A 21,794-nucleotide genomic window follows, 5' to 3' on the forward strand; every position below is an offset into this window, starting at 1 on the left:
ACATTCAAAACACGATCTCTGTATAGAAGTGGTCAGATTTTAAAGAGCTAAAGATATACTTTCAAATTTAAGTAACTGTATAAATTAAACCTAACACATACCGATACTTCCTTTGTGCAAGCAAGGATTTCTTTCAAAGTATTTGTGCTTTATCTATGCATGACTGCATTTGTTTGTTTTTTCCTCTTATGATTTTAAAGTATGTCTCTGTAATGCCCATATGAAAATAGAAAAAAAAGTATTGATTCTACCTCTAATCCCCAGAGAAATGAGAAATGAAGTAAACAAATAAGTAGTTATTAATTAAGAGATTATTACCTACACTAGAAACTCTGTATGTCAGTCATAGGCCCTTCATGTTGATATTCATTCCCCAATCCTTTTCTTCTCACCTCTGTCACACAGATGGGAATATTTGCTAGGTTCCTGTCTCTACTGGATTATGGATGGATCTCGGCTGTGGGAGGCACTCACAGGAGGCTAGAGGACGGAAGGAAGGAAGAAGCCAGGGTATTTCTCTTCTCTACCCATTCTGCTTTGAATGCAGGTGGACAGAGGTCACTTTCTGTATTAGTCAGGGTTCTCTAGAGGGACAGAACTAATAGGATAGATGTATATATAAAGGGGAGTTTATTGAGGAGTACCGACTCACCGGATCATAAGGCGAGGTCCCACAATAGGCCATCTGCAAGCTGAGGAGCAAGGAAGCCAGTCCAATCCCAAAACTTCAAAAGTAGGGAAGCCAACCAACAGTGCAGCCTTCAGTCTGTAGTTGAAGGTCCAAGTGTCCCAAAGCTGAAGGACTTGGAGTCTGACGTTCAAGAAGCATCCAGTACTGGAGAAAAATGGAGGCCAGAAGACTGAGCCAGTCCAGTCATTCAACGTTCCTCTGCCTGCTTTCATCCCAGCTGTGCTGGTAGCTGATTAGATTGCGCCCACCCAGACTGAGGGTGGGTCTGCCTCTCCCAGTCCACTTACTCAAATGTTAATCTCTTTGGCAACACCCTCATAGACACATGCAGGATCAATACTTTGCATCCTTCAATCCAATCAAGTTGACACTAAATATTAACCATCACACTTTCGTTTCATGGCTCCAGTTTCCACCATACAGGCCACCATAGTTCCAGGGTCCTCTGGGTGTCCTCTCCCATGGGGCTTTGGTAACACTATGGCTTTCCTCTGTCCCTTTAGAGGAGAGAGTGGCTTCCTGAAAGTTGCTTCCTGGGTTGCCTTGCTGGTCCTTCTAGGTCTTATCCCCTGCGGAACAAGTTCCCTAGATTTCATTTCATCTGTTTTTGATATTCAAAATGGTTTCTGCTTCATGGCTGGATCATAACAGACACATCCTACCTATTCAGAAAAACCCAGATAATGCTGTATGCTTTTATGAATAGAGGGAAAAAAATCTATGTACCACTTTTTAAAAATGCCATCATTTGCTTGTTTAATCTATTGAATTTGAAATTAAAATTACCTCAAAATTTTTCCATTTTTTTCATCTATTGTTTAATGTTTCTGATACTGCTCTCTCTTAACACTATGCCCGCACATTAAAATTTTACACCAGAGTTTTCATTACTCTGTAATAAAAAACTCTTGACATTGTGTTTTTCATACATTTTAAACTATTGTCATGGCCATTTCATCTTTGGGCCAAGCTTCTCTTGCTCATTTTGTTAATGAGTCATCTTCTTGTAAGTCAATCTCAAAGAAAAATGGGTTTTTGGACTACATTAGGCTTTGTTTAACTCATTCAAGCCAGGGCACACTTTTGACTTAATAAATGAACCATTACTATTAGGAGATCAGCAAATTCTATTTGATGCCTGCCTTCTATATAGCTCTGTAATACATATTATGGGAACAGAAACATGAAGGAGCTCACGCGCCCTACCTGGTAGATAGGGAGGGGAGGACCATTTGGTTTTCAAGGGATGAAGGTACAGAATGATATGACTAATAACCATAGAAGAAAAGGCAGTCACATAGAGGAATTTAGGCTTAAATTTTGTATAAGCACATTATATCCTGAGATAAGTCATGTGAATGGACCAATATTACAAACAGGTGAGACTGGCTAAGAACCACTTCATGAAAGAAGTGAGCTTTAAGCAGAAGAAAGAGGCCAACCAGCTTTAGTGGGGAGGGTGGGGTAAAATGATATTTCTAGACAGGGAAAAAGCACACACAGAGGCTTAAAGTTCCAGAAAATAAAGAGCAAATGGATTTACCAGGCAGGAGCACACAGGAGCAGGTCAATTGTGAAGCAGAGAGGGAAGAGGAGTAGAAACAGCAGCCTAGTGCAGAGTCCTGAATGAGTTAGGAAGAGATTTGATGCAGAAGACGAAGAGAGGATTCCGAGGGTGAGAATAAATCGCTTTCTTTTAACCTTATCTCTTTTGTGCTTTGAGACTAGAAAACCTTCTTAATGTGTTAGGGGATTTTGGGAAAAATGTCCCTAATATGTGAGAATAAAATTGAAACTTGTATATAGAAGCCTGTGTATACAGAGGATGCTCAGCTCCTTCGATGACTTACATTTGATTTGTATGAGTTCAAATGGCCCAAAAGGGCTGAAAGCTAGGTCTCCAGACTTGAGACTGATGTTTTTCCAACCATGTCATTCTTTTTTACAAAGCATTACTTGTCACTACTGGGAGACAGAATATTGGACTGAATAGATAACTACGCTGATCTACAATGGCATATTTTTTGGTTTATTTCTTTTTGATGAAGTCTTTCACTTTTAAAAAAGTTTCCTCAAGATCCTCCACACTAACATTAGTCTCAGTGTCTCTGATTTACCTTCACTCTTCCACTCCCTGCTGCTGACAGAGTGCTCAGATTTGATCACGAGGTCCCATTGTTTAAAACCTACCAATGCATTCTCCACATGCAGAGAGGTCCATGCACTTGGTATGGTGTGTGTGTAGGGTTGCCAGGTTGGCAAATAAAAAATACAGGATATCCAGTTAATTTGAATTTTAAACATTGGATTTTTAAACGTATAAGTATGTCCTGTGAAATATTTAGGACATACTTATGCCGAAAAGGTCATGTCTATCTGAAATTCAAAGTCAACTGGGCACCCTGTATTTTATCTGGCAACACTAGATAGAGAGTCCATCCCTTGTCTTCTGCCCTAGGCTCTTCTTGCACCATCCCCTCACCCCCGCTCCACCCCAGTGCCCAACATTCCAGCCATCTCCATCTGCCCCAGTTCCTGGGACCCTCCCCCATCTCCTATGTTACCTGCCACCAGCACTTTACTCGCATTGTGCTCTCTGCCTGAACTAAAGTTCTTTTACTTAAATCTGGACCTTGAGGACTGTGGAACTCCAGATGGAGGACATCCAATAAAGTGTATTCTGCCATTTCTTCTGGAAGCCCCTGCTTCTGCCAGTGGGGCAAAGGGTTCTGGGTGAAGGGGTTGCGGCTATGCTGTTGGGGAGTAGGAATCAACGTTTCAGGCCTGGTCTTTTCAGTCTGAAGGGGCTCTCTCTGTTTCAAAATAACAGAGTCTCACTTGCTCCTGAAATAACCTTCAGCTTTATGAGTGCTGCCTTCACTCGGGCCCCCCAACTCAAGGCTCACTGTCCTTCCCTAGGCTGCACAGCTCCCTTTCTGGACTGGCCATCCCCACTGTGCACCCTGCCAGGTTCATGTGGATCATCAGAGAAGCTCTGCCTTGTGTTGACTGGGGTCCTGCTTCTACCCACGCTAGAGCTCTCCAGCAAAGCAGCCTTCCCAAATTATACCTCAAATGGTGTGGATGCTTTTGTTAAACTGGTTTCCCTCATTTTAAAATAATGTCTATGTTGTAACATTGGGAAATGTGACCCTTGGATAAACAACTTTTGATCTAAAAATCTCTCAATGTTTGAAATTGAAATAGGACACATCAATTAAACTCTCAATCAACAATTTAGCATATTTTCATGTTATGAGGACTAAGAATAATGGGTTTGATCAAGTTGCTATTTGTGAGAATATGCTGACCCTGCATCTAAGAAATTCCACTCCTGTGGGAAGAGCTTATTCCTTATACCAAATGTAATGTTTCTCTATGACAATCAGAGTGTGGGTTTCTAGCAGGATTTCCCCCCGGCTGAATAAACAAACGTTACAAAGTGTTTACCAGTGTATCACTAGAAGTTTCTGGAAATTGCATTTAAAAGATCTGTGTACTTAGATTCTTCCTTCCTTAGGCAGAGAACCACACAGACAGTCCCAGGCTAATCTGCAAATCGCGCTGCAGTTGCACTAAATCCTCCCAGCAAAACATCATAAAACCCTTCCTGTTTGACTTTACACAGCATTTAAACATCAAAATAATTACCAGGAGGCTGAGGAAGCTGTGTCGCAGCTCAGGTCAAGCTGTTCTCTCTCGAAGCAGAGGTACAGAGCAAAATGTGCATGGCGGCTGATTAGGGCAAGTGGGCCAGGCTTAGGGAAGGGAGAAAAGGTAGGACACTGTAATGGGAGGTCAATTATCTCATGCCATCTTTAGGTACCAGCATTAAGTAACTTTGTAAAGAACTACTTTACGTTCTTTAGAAGTCCTTCAGAGCTAACGTGATGCAATGTAGCTGCTACTCATTCACTTCCTTAAACTTTAAACTTTTTGAGGTTTACAAATTAAATCATAATAATATAAAACAATTACGCCCAGTAACAGCCACATCTGACTGATTGGCACTGCTGTTATATAAAACTCCTTAGAGAACTCTCGGTTTGATGTTAAAATAAAAAAAGAAAAAAGCCTCGTTTTTCAAAAAGGAGGACAACTGACTCTTCAAGATGCATTTTTCTTCCTTTTAGCCCTTCATGCATGCTTCATTCTGTGCATGAAATAACTGAATATATTTCCTAGGGTTGGTCACACTGCTTTCCACAGCTTGCAAAAATTAGGGGATATTATTGGATTAAAAACAAGCAAACACTGTGCTCATTCTGTCAAACAGCCGTGCTGTTCTGAGTATGATGTGCCATGCTCAGAAAATAGGCCGTGCTCATTTTTATTGACTTATTTCAAAACTTCTCTCAGTCAAAGCGACCCTGGAGTTTTAATAACTTTTTTTGCTATAGACTGCAACAGAGATATATTAGGCAGCACTGGTGAAATATAGCCATTAACGTATAAATCCAATGCCTTATCAATAATACATTTTAAAGTTGGTGACAAGACCTAAAAATCATCATTTAATACCATTGCATTCAACAGATTTTCATTTGACATGATGCTTTAGTGATTTAGTGCCATGACTATAAAATGTCAGGAGGATTTATTGGCATGAAGCAGATCAATTCGTGTTAGAAAATAGGAACAAAAACTAAAACATCTTTTTGTGACCTACTATATTCTGTTCTAAGCAGAGAGGATTGAAGTAATATCTAATTAGAACCCTTAATATTAGCATTAGAATTACTTTTTCTTAAATTTCATTCGAAAGCATGTAGCAACTGTGTCTAGGAGTTATGGCAGAAAATGAAAGATATTTTATCCATGGGCAGCACGTTTCCAGTTCCATCAAGCTTGAGTAATAATTTTATCAATCATCATATAAAGAGTAGATTTCTAAGTGAATCTTGAATCTGTTTTAGAGGAATAAATGGGAGAGAAACACCAGGACATTGAATTATTTCAAATATAATGACAATTAATCCCTCCTGCCATACTGATGTTTGTTTCCATGGAAACATTATTTACGAAAAGTAGCTAATATTTTGTTTTGCTTGGGAAATCAAGTTTACACATTTCTTCCAGCACAATTACTATGATACGAGAATTAGCATTGGACTTAATATCACTTCTAAGCAAATGTGATAAATACTATGGTAGGAGTATGCTGAGAGCACAGAGGAAGATCATGTAGCTCAGACTATCCAGGAAGTCTTCTTGGAAGAGGTGATGCCTGAGTTGCCTTCAAGAGCAAGAAAGAGTTAGGTGAAGAATGAAGGAAGGGATATCCAGGCAGAGGAAATAAAAGAGGAACAAGAAAACAGTAGAGAAAGAAGAATCAGATTTTAGGTGCCATTGCTTATGTCTGTCTCACTGAGAATCTTTTTTTTTTTTTTTTTTTGAGATGGAGTTTCTGCTCTTGTTGCCCAGGCTGGAGTGCAATGGTGTGCTCTCAGCTCACCGCAACTTCTGCCTCCCGTGTTCAGGCAATTCTCCTGCCTCAGCCTCCCAAGTAGCTGGGATTACAGGCATGCACCACCACACCCGGCTAATTCTGTATTTTTAATAGAGACAGGGTTTCCCCATGTTGGTCAGGCTGGTCTCAAACTCCCAACCTCAGGTGATCCACCCACCTCGGCCTCCCAAAGTGCTGGGATTTCAGGCATGAGCCACCGCACCCAGCCGAGAATCTTTATCTGGAAGACAATGAAGGTCTGTAAAGGACATTTGTTATTTTTACATGTCAGTCATCTGTTTTCTTTGAAGGTCACTGCACTCTGACTTTCCCTGGAGAACCATACATCCCCCACATTGGCTATCAGGTTTGAGTGAATCAAACAATTCTACCTTCATGGACGTATGACTTAGGCTTGACCAGTCAAATTTCATTACACTAACCAGAGTAATTGGCTCAGGGGTTGTATTATTTCCCTATTGTTAACTGTAACCAATTAACACAAATTTAGTAGCTTAAATATAAATATAGATTTATTATCTTATAGTCCTGGAGGTCCGAAGCCCCCAAATCAAGGTGTCAGCAGGGCTGTATTCCTTCTGGCTCTGGGTATCTTTCAGATCTTTCTCTGACTTCTGCTTCTGTCATAAAGTCTCCTACTATGACTGTTACCTCCCTGCCTTCCTCTTACAAGGATTATGTGATTACATTGGGCACTTCTGAATTATCCAGGAAAATCTTCGAATCTCAAGATCCTTGACTTAATCACATCTGCAAAGTTCCTTTTGCCATGTAAGGTAAGATATTCTGGGGACTTAAACACTGACTTCTTTGGGAGCCATTATTCTCTCTACCACAGGGATGTTCATGTGACCCAAGATAGGCCAATAAGACAGCCCCTACATTAAGTTGGAAATATCGGGAAAGAGGTACTCTCTTTTTGCTAGATAATTAAAATGGTGGAAATGTTAATTTTAGAGCTGCTCATACTCATTTTGCTACCACTTTGGAGCGCCTACCTAGGAATAAAATCAACAGAAACAAAACAAAGTAAAGGGTGCAGAGGGAGGGAATCCTGTTGTCCATTGTAGCTGGATGTGTGCTTCTACCTCTGGACTATCCAGTTACCTGAGCCAGCAAATTCCCACTTTTGTAGAAGCCAGTTTGAAATGCATTTCTCTTGATGCAACTAAGAGTCTTGAGAAATATAGCAGCAAGTAAGCCTTTTAATAAAGGGACTTACAGCATTCAACTATTACTTAATAAATGAATAACTAGCACTGGCAAGGAAATGTATTGAAAACAAAGCAAGTCTGGAATTAGCAAGATGAATTAGGGAGGAACTTCAGCAGATAAGGAGAGAAATGATGAAAACATGAAGCAAGGCCAGGTGCAGTGTCTCACTCCTGTAATCCCGCCATTTGGGAGGCCGAGGTGGGTGGATCACAAGGTCAGAAGTTCAAGACCAGCCTGGTCAACATAGTGAAACCCCATCTCTACTAAAAATAAAAAATTAGCCTGGCATGGTGGTGGGCACCTGTGGTCCCAGCTACTTGGGAGGCTGAAGCAGAAGAATTCCTTACCCAGTAGATGGAGGTTGCAGTGAACCAAGATTGCGTCACTGCACTCCAGTCTAGGCAACAGAGGGAGACTCCGTCTCAGGAAAAAAAAGAAAAAAAAAAAAAAAAAAAAAAAAATGAAGCAAGTCAGTGGTAGTGGCAACAGAGGAAGTAATAAATTCAAGCTATAGTTCGAAGATGAATGCCAGGATTTGGTGACTGATTGGATGGAAGGAGTGAGTCTTGGCTGAGTTCCAAGTTTCTGGCTTGGTGACTGGGTGAATACTTGGGTCATGAATGAAGTCAGCTGAGCTAGGCATATAGATTTGAGAATCATTGCACAGGTGTTAGAGAAGTCCATAATTTTAGACAAAATTATTTTGAAATAATACAGCTTTAGAAGAGAAGAAGATGGAGGATATAATTTAGGGAAGTGCTTATAAGAGATACTGGCATCATAAAAATGAACAGAGGAAAGAATGTCAGGTAGTGAAAAGATGAAAAGTGGGATAAGCTATAACGAATGCTGTAGTGAAGACAGGAATTATAAGCAATGAAAAAAGAACAATAAATTTTCCAACCAGGAGTTCAATAGTGAACAGGTAATCATATTTTAATGACTGCCCCAAGTGACCTTTTTTTTTCTTTGAAGCTTTCCTTTTCTCTATTAAGTATATAGAGGTGACAACTTTCTTTTGACTCTCAAATGTGCATTATGCATATTATAGCACCTACCACTGTTTTGAGTATGAGCCTTACTTCATAAATGCTTGGAAATAAAAATATCACATTGCTTTATTTTTCTACATTGAATTAAATGATTACATTTTCGTCAGAACCTCTTATTGACAGAGTGCTTTGAAAAAGTCAATTCAGGAATGCAGAATCTTCCCCAGTGAATTCTTGGAGGCTTACATCTTGTCCTAAAATTGATGGAAGGGCCTCTAGTCTTTAGTTCATTATGATTTCCATTGAGGTGGTCATTTTTATGGCTCATATGACTCCTTCAAAGGTGGACAGCCTCTTCTTTCACTCCAAGACCCCGTAATGGATCAGAAGACAGACTGAGATGAGTTAAGGAGTGAATTCAAGTGAAGAGAGTGAGTGTAAATTATTCTTTCTGAAAGTTTGGATATGGAGAAAAGGAGATGGTGTGGGATTGGGGGAGGAGAGATGAAGGTCAAGAGAGATTTACATACTTTCCTATTATGGATTGACTTGCTAAGAAATTGGCGCTCTGGGCTCTTGGTTTTGTTTTTGTAGTTATTGTTTATTTGTTTTCTACCACATGCTCATCATAGGAGAAATAACCTGTCTTTCTTTTTCCCTTGCTAATATCAACTATCTCAAGACAGTCAGTCTGGCCCAGATTCAAGATTTTTACCCACGGAAAAGAAATAGACGTGTATGTGAGTATATGATAATAAAATAATAGTTGGAGAGGGTGGAGGGAGAACAGGCTTTGGTGGTCAGAATATAGGTTAGCGGATCCTGAAGAATCACCCAGAGAAATCAGTGAGGGCAGGTTTGCTCAGATTCCACAGGGAGATTCTGCAGGCATAGGCCTGAGGTGATGTTGGTATCTTCATCTTAACAACCACCCCAGGTAATTCTGATTCAGGTGGGTCAATAACTACATTTGAAAGTTTTATTCTTTGAGGGTTACATGAAAGAAGGCACTCTAACTTCAAGGAGATATTGATTCTTGAAAGTCAGAAAGAGAGTTGCAACATCCTAAGATGATAGAGCCAACATAAGGGATGAGCACTAAGAACTGAGGCCTTGAGAAGCTGAGTTTTCAGCTTAGCTCGGCTAAGCTGAGCAAGGAAAGAGTGCTGCCATTAGTGGAGGCACTGGCTTGTGAATGGATCACCCAGTCCTCTAGACTTGGGGTGGGAGAGGGAGCTGCACCTAATGACTGGTATTGGACTTCTCCCCAACTTTGATAGTGAGGCCTCCAGTTGAAATTAATTTGATTTAGAAAAATAATGTGGCATTTCTTATACTTTAAGAGCCAGGGAACAATTTCACTGATATTTATTTCATTTTTAAGGATAGGAGAAAATTGAGCATGGTTGGGTCGTGAGAGGAAACAGGTAATTGTAAAAATCAGAGATTGGAGAGATGAGACATTTCCCAAAATGTCTGAATGGACTTCTGGGCATTGTTACTATGATAGTGATAGATGTTCTATGGCAAATCCAAGTTGCAAGACAGAAAGCCCTCTGTCAGCAAGTATGTCCCTGACCCACAATATCCTGCCCTTTGCCCATTCTTGCCATCACCTGCTCAGGTGTCACCTCCTCTGGGAAGTTTTCCAAGCCCAGATTCTTCTGACCCCTCCTATACTTGTGCAAATGTTAGATGTTGCATTGGCAGCAAAGGACAAGCAATTTTTTCAGAATACCATATTCTTCCTGATGTTCCTGGCATTGTCTATGCACGTTTTAATTCACCTATTTGTTCCGAGTGCAGGGGTATGTGTCATTAGTCTTTGTTTCCCCAGTGTCTACCATAATATCTGACACATAAGGACTTAATTCATCTTTTTTGTATTGAATTAAACTTTTGATAATAAACGTATACAGTTGACTCTTGAACAACATGAGTTTGAACTGTATGGGTCCACTTATACATGTATACATGGATTTCTGCCTCTGCTACCCCTGAGAGAGTGGGACCAACCCTTCCTCTTCTTTGTTAGCCTACTCCATAGAAAGACAGTGAAGATAAAGAATTTTATAATGATTCACTTCCACTTAATGAATAATAAATATATTTTCTCTTCCTTATGACTTTCTTAAGAACATTTGCTTTTCTCTAGCTTTCTTTATTGTAAGAACACAGTGTATAACACATATAACGCACAAAATATGTGTTAATTGACTTTTTATGTTATCAGTAAAACTTCCAGCCAACAGTAGGTTATTGGTTGGGGAGAGTCAAAAGTTATGTATGGATTTTTGACTGTGTGAGGGTCAGTACTCCTAACCCTTGACATTGTTCAAGGGTCAATTGCAGTATCTGAGCATTTAATTCTAGACTAAGAACATAACGAAAAAGTTTGCCACCAGTGATAAAACTGTTGAAAACGTTTATGTAGCATTTCTAATAATACATAAATTAATGTCCATTATTTATTATCCTAACTAATTTGCAATTCTCCTCTTTTATTTATTTATGGTGATATTTGCATACCTAGAATATATTGGGCAGTAGATATGTAAAAAATGAACAATACCTAGTACTTGTCTTCCATGAGCACATGGTCTAGTAGCAGAGACAGACAAGAGTATCATTAGAGTGAAATTATATTACAGTGAAATAAATTCTGTCATAGGCATAGGCACAGCATGTTATTGCAATACAAGGAAGAATCTAAGAAGGAAACTATCTAACTTGAAGGGGTGTAAAGGGACAAGGGAAGGTTTCTAGAGGAATCTAAGCCGTGAACCATGTCTAAAGGACAAATAAGAGTGATTGTGGAGGGTGGGGCAGAATAGGGAGATGGGGCAGAATCCCTTTTCTGTCCCTCTTCCTTTAATGTTTAGGAAACAGCCAGTGTTTCAGTACTGCTGGAGTTTGGGGTTTGTGTGAGGATGTGGATAAGCTTCTAATATCTCAGCTACATGAATCATAGAGTTATTTGTGGAGCTTTATGCCTTGGAGTCAAATAACTGACTACAACAAACAACTAGCCTCAAGTTCAGGTCTTGATTCCAAATCTGAAAAGAATATTGATCATACCAGTAGAGTAGTACAAAGCTTCAGTGGAAAAACAAATTAGAGAGTTCATTGCAGTTGAAAATGTTGGATACTGCATTGCCAGAAAAGGACAAGGAATTATTGAAAGTTCCCCCAAATGTCCAACAACGATAGACTGGATTAAGAAAATGTGGCACATATACACCATGGAATACTATGCAGCCATAAAAAATGATGAGTTCGTGTCCTTTGTAGGGACATGGATGAAACTGGAAAACATCATTCTCAGTAAACTATCGCAAGGACAAAAAACCAAACACCGCATGTTCTCACTCATAGGTGGGAATTGAACAATGAGAACTCATGGACACAGGAAGGGGAACATCACGCTCCGGGGACTGTTGTGGGGTGGGGGGAGGGGGGAGGGACAGCATTAGGAGATACACCTAATGCTAAATGACGAGCTAATGGGTGCAGGAAATCAACATGGCACATGGATACATATGTAACAAACCTGCACATTGTGCACATGTACCCTAAAACCCTAAAGTATAATAAAAAAAAAAAAGAAAGTTCCCATTGTACTTTAAGGGGAACTTCTCTACTCCCTTTCCAAAGAATTTCTCTATTGGCTTGAAGATACTAAATAGGCAAGTACTTAGAAACTGAATAATTCATTGTGCCTGTTTCACTTAGTATATGCGTACACTGGTTTTGCTTAGATACTGAGGAGGCAATGTGGGTTGGAACTCATTCACACCATTGATTTGAGTATGCCTTTTTGGTAGTTGAGAGTTTAAGCTTCTTGTCTTTCTCCTTGTAAGTCTCTCATCCTAATAATGATCATTTTTATTCTCTGAGGCCTCTCCAAGAAATCTAAACTGAAAGGTTCAGAACGCCACAAAATAAAATTAAGGTTTTCAGGTAATGCTTTCTTCAGAACTTGGTAGAAATTTTATTAGCATTGAAGGTGGAGAGAGGAGAGGCACTCTATGGTAAGGTTCAGAGCTCAGGTGTAGGAGAAAAAATTGAAAGGACTCTCAAGACCATGCATGGGAGACTCACCTCCCTTCCCTCTATCCCAAGTATGACCTTCACTCATCTTTTCTTGCAACCTCCATTTGAGATGAAAATGTTATCTAGGCATCAGGAGATGAAGATCTAGAAAAGGTTGTTTTAAACACTTAATTCTAGACCTAGAGATGTCCACATTTCCTCTTAATTTATGCTCATCCCTGGGCACTCTGGGAATGTAAATCTGATTAGTGAATGGCTTCCTACTCTTCCTCAAACTTTGGTCATGGCCTACAAGTCTCCATTTCACTGCTTACTTCTACAGATACAACCTGGCAACTCTGGAGTTCACTCAAGATGATCCAGCCCCATGCTAGCCCATTCTCAATCTCTTAAGTATGTAAATTTCTCCAGTCTTACGGCCTTTGCACTTGCTGGTTCTTCCACCTGAAGTATTCATTCCATGGTTCATGACATTTTCGTTGTCTTTTGCTTCAGGTGAACAGAAAGGTCTTTCCTAATCATCCTAGGCTCTCATTTCCAGGCGCCACCATTGCCCTTTGATTCCATTATAACTACGAGCTGGTTTTCTGGTTTGCCTGTCTCTCCCAGAATGCCACTGGTTCTCAAAGCCTTTAAAATATGAGTGTCTAGGTTCTACTCAATATATTTTGATTTGTGCGTTCTGGAGTTGCAGACTGGTCGTCAAGAATTTTAATAGCTCCTTGGGTGATTTTAATGAGCAGCCAAGATTGAAAATCACTGCTGTGGACCACTGGCTCTCAAAGTGTGGTCACCAAACAACAGTATCAACATCATCTGTGAATGTGTTATAAAGGCAAATTCCCTGGCTTACCTCAGGCCACCTTGAATTAGAATCTCTCCTTGTGATTCTGAGGAATGCTAAAGTTTAAGAACTGCTACTCTAGAATACAGTCCCTGAGGGTTATTCTTTGGCATCCAGATATTCTGCAGTGTCTTTGAACTAGAAGGTGTAACAGATATTTGAATTAACAAATGAATAATCAATAATAATCGTAATCAACCAATGAATAAATTACATAAATGATACAATGAAGGAATGACTTTTTCTTGCAGAATTGAATGCACATGATTTGATTTCAATGCACATCTTTCTACTAGGACCTCAGGATAAATTTGTTCTACTAGCCCTCATTGAGAAATTATGTCATAGCAGAGATAGAAGAGCAAAAAATAGTGTGATTTCCTGAACTGCTGCTCCAGCAACTCTCTTTCTCAGCCTCATTTATTTTGTTTCTGTCACTATAGCACTGAGTGTTTTGACAAGTGTGCTATTTTCACTTCCGTGACTTGCACTTCTAATTCAAAGGTGGCAAAGTGGAGAGGCTATTTGTTAGATTTTATTGGTAACAGATTAACACATACGTTTGTTTTCCTTTAATTTCCCAGTGAGTGGGTCACTAATGAGTTGCCCAATCAAATTAGGGGATGCCTACCTTTTCTTGGATGAGCTTCCATGCATTGCATGTGAACAGTCTTCTGCTAGAAGACCAGTGTTGCTATTATCTGCACCTCCTCCCTAGCACCATCTGGAAACCTCACCACCCACAGAATGCAAGGTGCATCCTTCTCCATTCTTACACATTTTATCATGCTGAGAATGCTCAGGCACTGGGAGACCTGTCATGATTGGCTTGCTAGAGAAAAAAAGAAAAGTTTATCTCCTCTAATTCTAGTGTGAAGTTGATATATAAGCTAGACAGAAACAATGATATTAGTTCAAGCTGCTTAGAAGTGAATTATGCCTTCCCTTTGATAGAGTTTCTAACAAATAAACCAAAAGCTGCTGCTGGGGGTGGATGCTAATTCTGTAGCTCAGACTTGTTTCTGGTATTATTCTCTACAATGAGTCACTCTCCCAGACCCTAGAGAGCAATAATGCTACAGCTTTACATTGGCTGAAATGGCTGTGCCTGCAATCTACTCCCTTGCCCAGAGGTGCTCTGGAGAGCTTTCCTTCCAGATCACAGGGTCCTAATTGGTGTGCATTTCAATGGCTTTCCTGTAGGGGCAGCAGCAGCAGCTTTTGAAGGACACAGCAAGGACTTGCTCAACAAAGATGCTCTCCTCCCTCCCCCCCTTGTCCTCAGTGGTTGAAATTCTCAGCTGTAGTCGCTCCTTTAAAAGGCAGGAGGATAATTACAGTTTGGGTAAATTTCTTCCTGGCTATCTCCTTCTCTGATTCTTGTTTCCATCTTCTAATGTTACTGAAGATTAGCTTAACATAGATAAATCATTTCAAAACCTTGAGGGGGGAAGAAAAAGAAAAGAAAAGATCCAGCAGAGAAAATAAGGTTGAGATCACAAATACAATCATGGGCTGATATGGTTTGGCTCTGTCCCCTCCAAAACCTCAACTTGAATTGTATCTCCTAGAATTCCCATGTGTTGTGGGAAGGACCTAGGGGGAGGTAATTGAATCAAGGGCTGGTCTTTCCCATGCTATTCTCATGATAGTGAGTAAGTCTCACAAGGTCTGATGGGTTTATTAGGGGTTTCTGCTTTTGTTTCTTCCTCATTTTCTCTTGCTGCCGCCATGTAAGAAGAGCCTTTCACCTCCCGCCATGATTCTGAGGCCTCCCCAGCCATGTGGAATTGTAAGCCCAATTGAACCTTGTTTTGTTCCCAGTTTCAGGTATGCCTTCATCAGCAGTGTGAAAAGGAACTAATACAGTAAATTGTTACTGGTAGAGTGGGGCATTGCTGAAAAGAGACCCGAAAATGTGGAAGTGACTTTGGAACTGGGTAACAGGCAGAGGTTGGAACAGATTGAAGGTCTCAGAAAAAGACAGGAAAATGTGGGAAAGTTTGCAACTTCCTAGAGACTTGTTGAATGGCTTTGCCCAAAATGCTGATAGTGATATGGAAAATAAAATTCAGGCTGAGGTGGTCTTAAAAGGAGATGAGAAACTTATTGGGAACTGGAGCAAAGGTGACTCTTGTTATGTTTTAGCAAAGAGACTGGTAGCATTTTGCCCCTAACCTAGAGATTTATGGAACTTTGAACTTGAGAGGATGATTTAGGGTATCTGGTGGAAAAAATTTCTAAGCAGCAAAGCATTCAAGAGGTGACTTGGGTGCTGTTAAAAGCATTTCATTTTACGAAGGTAACAGCATAAAAGTTTGGAAAATTTGCAGCCTGACAACGTGATAGAAAAGAAAAACCCATTTTCTGGGAAGAAATTCAAACCAGCTGCAGAAATTTGCATAAGTAGCAAGAAGTCTAATGTTAATCCCCAAGACCATAGGGAAAATATCTCCAGGCCACGTCAGTGAACTTCCCAGCAGCCCCTCCCATCACAGGCTCAGAGGCCCAGGAGGAAAAAGTGGTTTAGTGGGCTGGGCCAAAGAACCCTGTGCTTTGTGCAGCCTAAGGACTTGGTGCCCTCTGTCCCAGCTGCTCCAGCCATGGCTGAAAGGGGCCAATGTATAGCTCAGGCTGTGGCTTCAGAGGGTGGAAGCCCCAAGCCTTGGCAGCTTTGTGTGCTGTTGAGCATGTGGGTGCACAGAAGTCAAGAATTGAGGTTTGGGAACCTCTGCCTAGGTTTCAGAAGATGTATGGAAACTCCTGGATGCCTAGGCAAAAGTTTACTGAAGGGGCAGGGCCCTCATGGAGAACCTTTTCTAGGGCAATGCAGAAGGGAAATGTGGGGTCAGAGCCCTCACACAGGGTCCCTACTGGGGCACCACTTAGTGGAGCTGTGAGAAGAGGGCCACTGTCCTCCAGATCCCAGAATGGTAGATCCACTGACAGCTTGCACTATGCACCTGGAAAAGCCACAGACACTCAACACCAGCCTGTGAAAGCAGCTGGGAGGGAGTCTGTACCCTGTAAAGCCACAGGGGTGGAGCTGCCCAAGACAATGGGAACTCCCCTTTTGCATCAACGTGACCTGGATGTGAGACCTGGAGTCAAAGGAGATCATTTTAAAGGAGCTTTAAGATTTGACTGCCCTGCTGGATTTCAGACTTGCATAGGCCCTGTAACTCCTTTGTTTTGGCCAATTTATCCCATTTGGAATGGCTGTATTTACCTAATACCTGTACCCTAATTGTATCTAGGAAGTAACTAGTTTGCTTTTGATTTTATAGGCTCATAGGCGGAAGGGACTTGCCTTGTTTCAGATGCTACTTTGGACTGTGGACTTTTGGGTCAATGCTGAAATGAGTTAAGACTTTGGGGGACTGTTGAGAAGGCATGATTGGTTTTGAAATGTGAGGACATGAGATTTGGAGGGGTCAAGGGTGGAATGATATGGTTTGGCTGTGTCACCACCAAAATCTCAACTTGAATTCTATCTCCCAGAATTCCCATGTGTTGTGGGAGGGACCCAGGAGGAAGTAATTGAATCACGGGGGCCACTCTTTCCTGTGCTAGTCTCATGATCTTGAATAAGTCTCACGAGATCTGATGGGTTTTCCAGGGGTTTCTCTTTTGCTTCTTCCTCATTTTCTCTTGCAGCTGCCATGTAAGAAGAGCCTTTCACCTCCCGCCATGATTCTGAGGCCTCCTCAGCCATGTGGAACTGTAAGTCCAATTAATCTTTTTTTGTTCCCAGTTTCAGGTATGTCTTCATCAGCAGCATGAAAATGAACTAATACATGGGCTGTCCTTACTTATAATAATGAGGCAAAGCAGATGTCCTGTGCAGCATCACAAATGGAATTTGTACATGCCCTGAAATGTGCCACTTGTCTTCTAGTGTGGTGTGAAGACTAGGTAGACAGTGATATGATGAACATTCATTATGGAAACTCATCCTGCCACTCAAATCGTCCTAGAATGACCAACAAAGAAACATTCCAGGACCATAAGTTGTATATTAAATACCTCATCTCTTTATTTTGACAGAATTTATGGCACAATGAACATCCTGATGCCCTATATTCAAAACATCTTTCCAGCTGGGCTGACCTCGATGACTAAACTTTCCCATTTTCTCACTCCTTTTTACTGAAGCAAGATTTCTACTCTATTTGGGGCAAAGGAAAAGGGGTGGGGGATAGTGGTAACACCTTAGTCTACTCTCTGCCATCAAAGCCATAGCTTAAAGCTGTTTAGGTCACTTTAAGTCCCTTCACCTGGTTGTGCTCTGATGCAGAAGAATCAGGGTAGTTCTGGAAGGGCAAGCCCTGCTAGGTTGGCTGGGGCAGCATGAAGACAATGGACTCCTGGCCTTGAGCATGGTGGAACGTGACAATGAAGTGTGATGCTCAGAAAGTCACCAGAACAATTCTTCATTTATTTTCTAGTTTTTTTAGGTATTTACTCTGCAGCCAGAGTAAACCTTTAAAAGTCCAGCTCCAACTATGCCATTCCTCTGTTTACCTCGGTGCCTTCTGATTGCTCTGAGAATGAAGACAGAGCTGTTCAAATGGACTCCTGCTCACCTCTCTGGTCTTATTTCACAGTCCTATTAAATGCTCCTTTAACATATTATACTTTATAGGGCTTATTACAATTTTATTTTGATAATTGTGTAATTAGTTGCTTAATGTTTATTTCCATTAAATTGAAATCTTCATGAGATGGAAGACATTTTATCCATCTTTCATCAATGCTTTAGTTTCAGAATGTGCTACAGAGCCTTGCTCATAGTAGATACTCAAAAGTTATTTGTTGAATGAAAGGAGTAAGAAAACATTTTGGTTAGAAAACATAAGGTGTCTACAACCAAAATGTGGAAAAGGAAAGGAACAAATGGATAACTATTTCAAACTAAAAACAATGTATTCTCTCTTTGGGGGGGGGCGGGGAAATGTGAGTATTGTCTCATTAAAGATCTGAATGGAATAAAAAGTTTTCTTTTTAGCTATATTCAGACCTAATAACTCCTTCCAATGCACAAAACTTACTAAATTTAGCCCAAGTGGCAAATAGTTATTGTTATTGGTGATAAAAATGGTGGTTAATTCTCATGCATCCATATATATTTTCTTTGACTAATTTTGATCGTGGGCTAACTTCGTTTTAATGCTAAATAAAATGCAAGATGATTTCTAACTCATCACTTCTAGGCTTGGGTTAGAGAAAACAAACCCAAACACTTTGAGAAAGTTCCAAATCGAAATCTAAAACCATCTGGAATTTTTGGCTGCTTTAGACTCTCTACTTGTGGTCTGTATAAGCACATTAGTACAATTAATTGAGAACTAGCTGTGTTGATGTTACTAGTAATACTCCTTTTATTTAAACCACATTAGACACAGCGATTCTATTCCTAGAGTATACATCCTTAAAAAATGGATACAGATTTCTACAAAAAGACCTATTATGGGAATGTTCATGCTCACCCTATTCCTAATAGCCCCAAAGTGGAAATAATTCAAGTGTCCATCAACAGGAGAATGTGTATAAAGAACCATAAAATTTTATACTAGAACACGACTAATATTTTATATTAGAACATGACTCAGCAATAAAAAGGAATTACTGATACAAGCCACAGCATGTTTAATTCTCATAGATATGTTGAGCAAAAAATTCATACTCTATGGTTTCATCTAAATGAAGTTCAGGAACAGGCAAAACGAATCTATAGTTCTAAGCTAAAAATCAGGACAGTTGTTGTCTCTGGAGAGGGGACAATGAAGGATTGACTGGGTAAGACCATGAGGAAACATTTTGAGGCTAAGGAAGTGTTCTATATTTTGATTTAGGTGATTGCAAAGTGGTTATATACATTTGTAAAAAATGCATTGAAGGAACACTTAAGATCAGCATACTTAAGATCTGTGAAAGTGTGTGGTCTAAGGTAGGTTATGACTCAATAAACAAAAATGTCAAAAATGTAAACCAATAATTGGCATTATCAAGAAAATACTTTAACAGCACCAGAAATAAAATATGCCTTGTTTTTCCCAGTGTACTTCACATCAAAATTGGAAAAAAATAAAATGGTCATTAATACACATGATCAGATATATAAATTAAATTGTGCCCCTAAGTTATAACAAACCTCATATGTGGTTAACCAACATGTCTACCCGTGAGTGCAATGATGAAATTCTCAGCTCCACAGGGTAGGAATTTTTTCTTGTTTATATCTGTGTCTCAAGTATTTGGCTCAGTGCCTGAACTGGCTCTTAGCTTGAGTGAATCTGAAGAAGCCTGACCTTCTCCAGGACTCAGTTTTTTCACCAATATAATGGAAATAATACCTGACTTTCCTAAGTGTATTGTATAAACAGCATAATAGACTATCTTAGCCTGTTTGTGCTGTTACAACAAAATACCTGAGATGGAGTAATTTATAAGTAATACACATTTATTTTTCACAGTTCTGGATGCCAGAAAGTCCAAGATGAAGGCTCTGGCAGGGTTGGCATCTGGTGAGGGCCCCCTCCCTGCTTCTAAGATGTCAGCTTGAACACTTCATCCTCACATGGCAGAAGGCACAGAAGGGCAAAAAGGGCACTAGAGTGCTCCCTTCAGCCTCTTTTATAAGAGGCTTTAAATATTTTCAGTAGGTTGTTTTATGTGCCAGTTTTTCCCTTTTCCCATAAACTGATAAGATAATGACGACAGGACTCTAGGGAGACATATATAGTCAAACTTTCAAAACTTGGCTCAAGGAATAAATCATCTATAGAGACTTTCTAGTACTCCCCCCTGCAACACACATACACATAGACACACAAGCATGCACTTAACCCAAGTAAAATTGGCCACATTTTCTTTGGTGCCATAAGGGTGGGAATTTATTTTATTAATCTTTGTATCTTCAGTGTCTAGAACAAATAGTCTTTACACGAAAGGTATTTGATTTTTTTGAATAAATAAGCCTCAATGTATTATAGCAATATTAATACATAGTAATATATAGCAAGAGTGATTTGATTTTCTAGGGAATACAGAATGTGTGTTGCATTTCTGTATGAGTAGGTTTTCTTTATATCCTCTATATATGAATGAGAAAATTTCGTCTGTAGAGATTAAGTTCTTACTTGCTCAAGGTCACTCAGTGGCTGAAATGGGACTTCAATCCCACATTTGTCTGTCTCCTCCCAATAGTCATAACCATTCTGTCATATTGCCAGGTTATTAAAGTCACTTTTCTACCACATATTATATTTCAGATCTAACCTAATCAAGTCTAGTTGGTGTAAAATAATCCTTCTAAAGATGGAAAGATTCTTCCTTTGATGACTAAGCTTTCATTGCTGGATAGAGTGCCAGGATAGAAATTTAAAAAATTCTGTTATAGGGTCAGGCAAGTCTCTTTTGAACTTTTTGGGCCAGGATAAATCACTAGATCTCTCTGAGCCTTCATTTTATTATCTTTAATTAGAGAAAATACTATCTATTCTGTTTTACCTCACAGGATAGAGGGAATCATACAATGATATGTGAAAGTGTTCCATGAAATTTAAAGTACCAGAAAGGTGTTTTTTTAAAAAAGTCATGTCACTACAAAAACACGAACCATTGCACTGTTGAATTCAAACATGCATGTATGTCGCCATTTCGAATTTTTGTCATCTCTCTCTCTCTCTGTGTGTGTGTATGTATATATGTAAAAGCTATTTTTAAATAAATCTTTAAAATGAAGATAACTTTTGGGTAATTTATGGGATATTTTTAATTGAGGTTTTTCTGTTCCAACCAAGATGACCCCATGGATTGGTTTACCAGCCTGCAATGAGGGGCCTCGTGACCATGTGGCCTACTCATTTAAGCAGATGGAATAACACATTTGGTGTTTATTAAACCTTTAAAGGGTCTTCAAAGGGTAGCAATAAATACTACGTATTTCCCTTATTTAAAACACTAGCTGATGAAGAGCTCTTTTTTTCTTTTTAATGAATATAGGATTCCCATCTGTTATCTTTACAAAAATGCAGCATGTAATGCAAAAGCAAAAAATAGAATTTGAAAAATTGTGTCATTTTTTTTCTTTCACAGTAAACCATTCTTTTCCAGACGAAGCCTTTTTTTTTTTCTTTCTGCTACCATATCTCAGAGCCATGGGAAACTATTGATCAGTCCTTGATAAAGCATAAGTAGATCTTTTGGTTCCTCCTGTTTTAAAGGCATAGTGATAGATACACCAGGTTGGCTCATTCAGCACCAATCCCAACCCCTGATTAGTTTGGCTCCGTGTACTTGCGGAGCTGGAAAGCTTAGGACTACATTTCAGTCCTCCATGCAATCCACCTGGGAGAGACAGTGATGCGGAAGTGAGCAATGTGAGGAGAGAGAGGCTCTCCAAGCAGGCAGGTACAGGGGGATTCGCTTCCTTTGTGGCAGCCATGGTGGAGTTTCTGGTGTCTAGTCCCAGCGTGTTAGGTTGAGGGTACAGAGAAGATGGGGTGGCAGCATCCTTTTAGCAAT

The sequence above is a fragment of the Symphalangus syndactylus genome, chromosome 6 (genome assembly GCF_028878055.3).
Source record: "Symphalangus syndactylus isolate Jambi chromosome 6, NHGRI_mSymSyn1-v2.1_pri, whole genome shotgun sequence".
Taxonomy (NCBI): Eukaryota; Metazoa; Chordata; class Mammalia; order Primates; family Hylobatidae; genus Symphalangus; species Symphalangus syndactylus.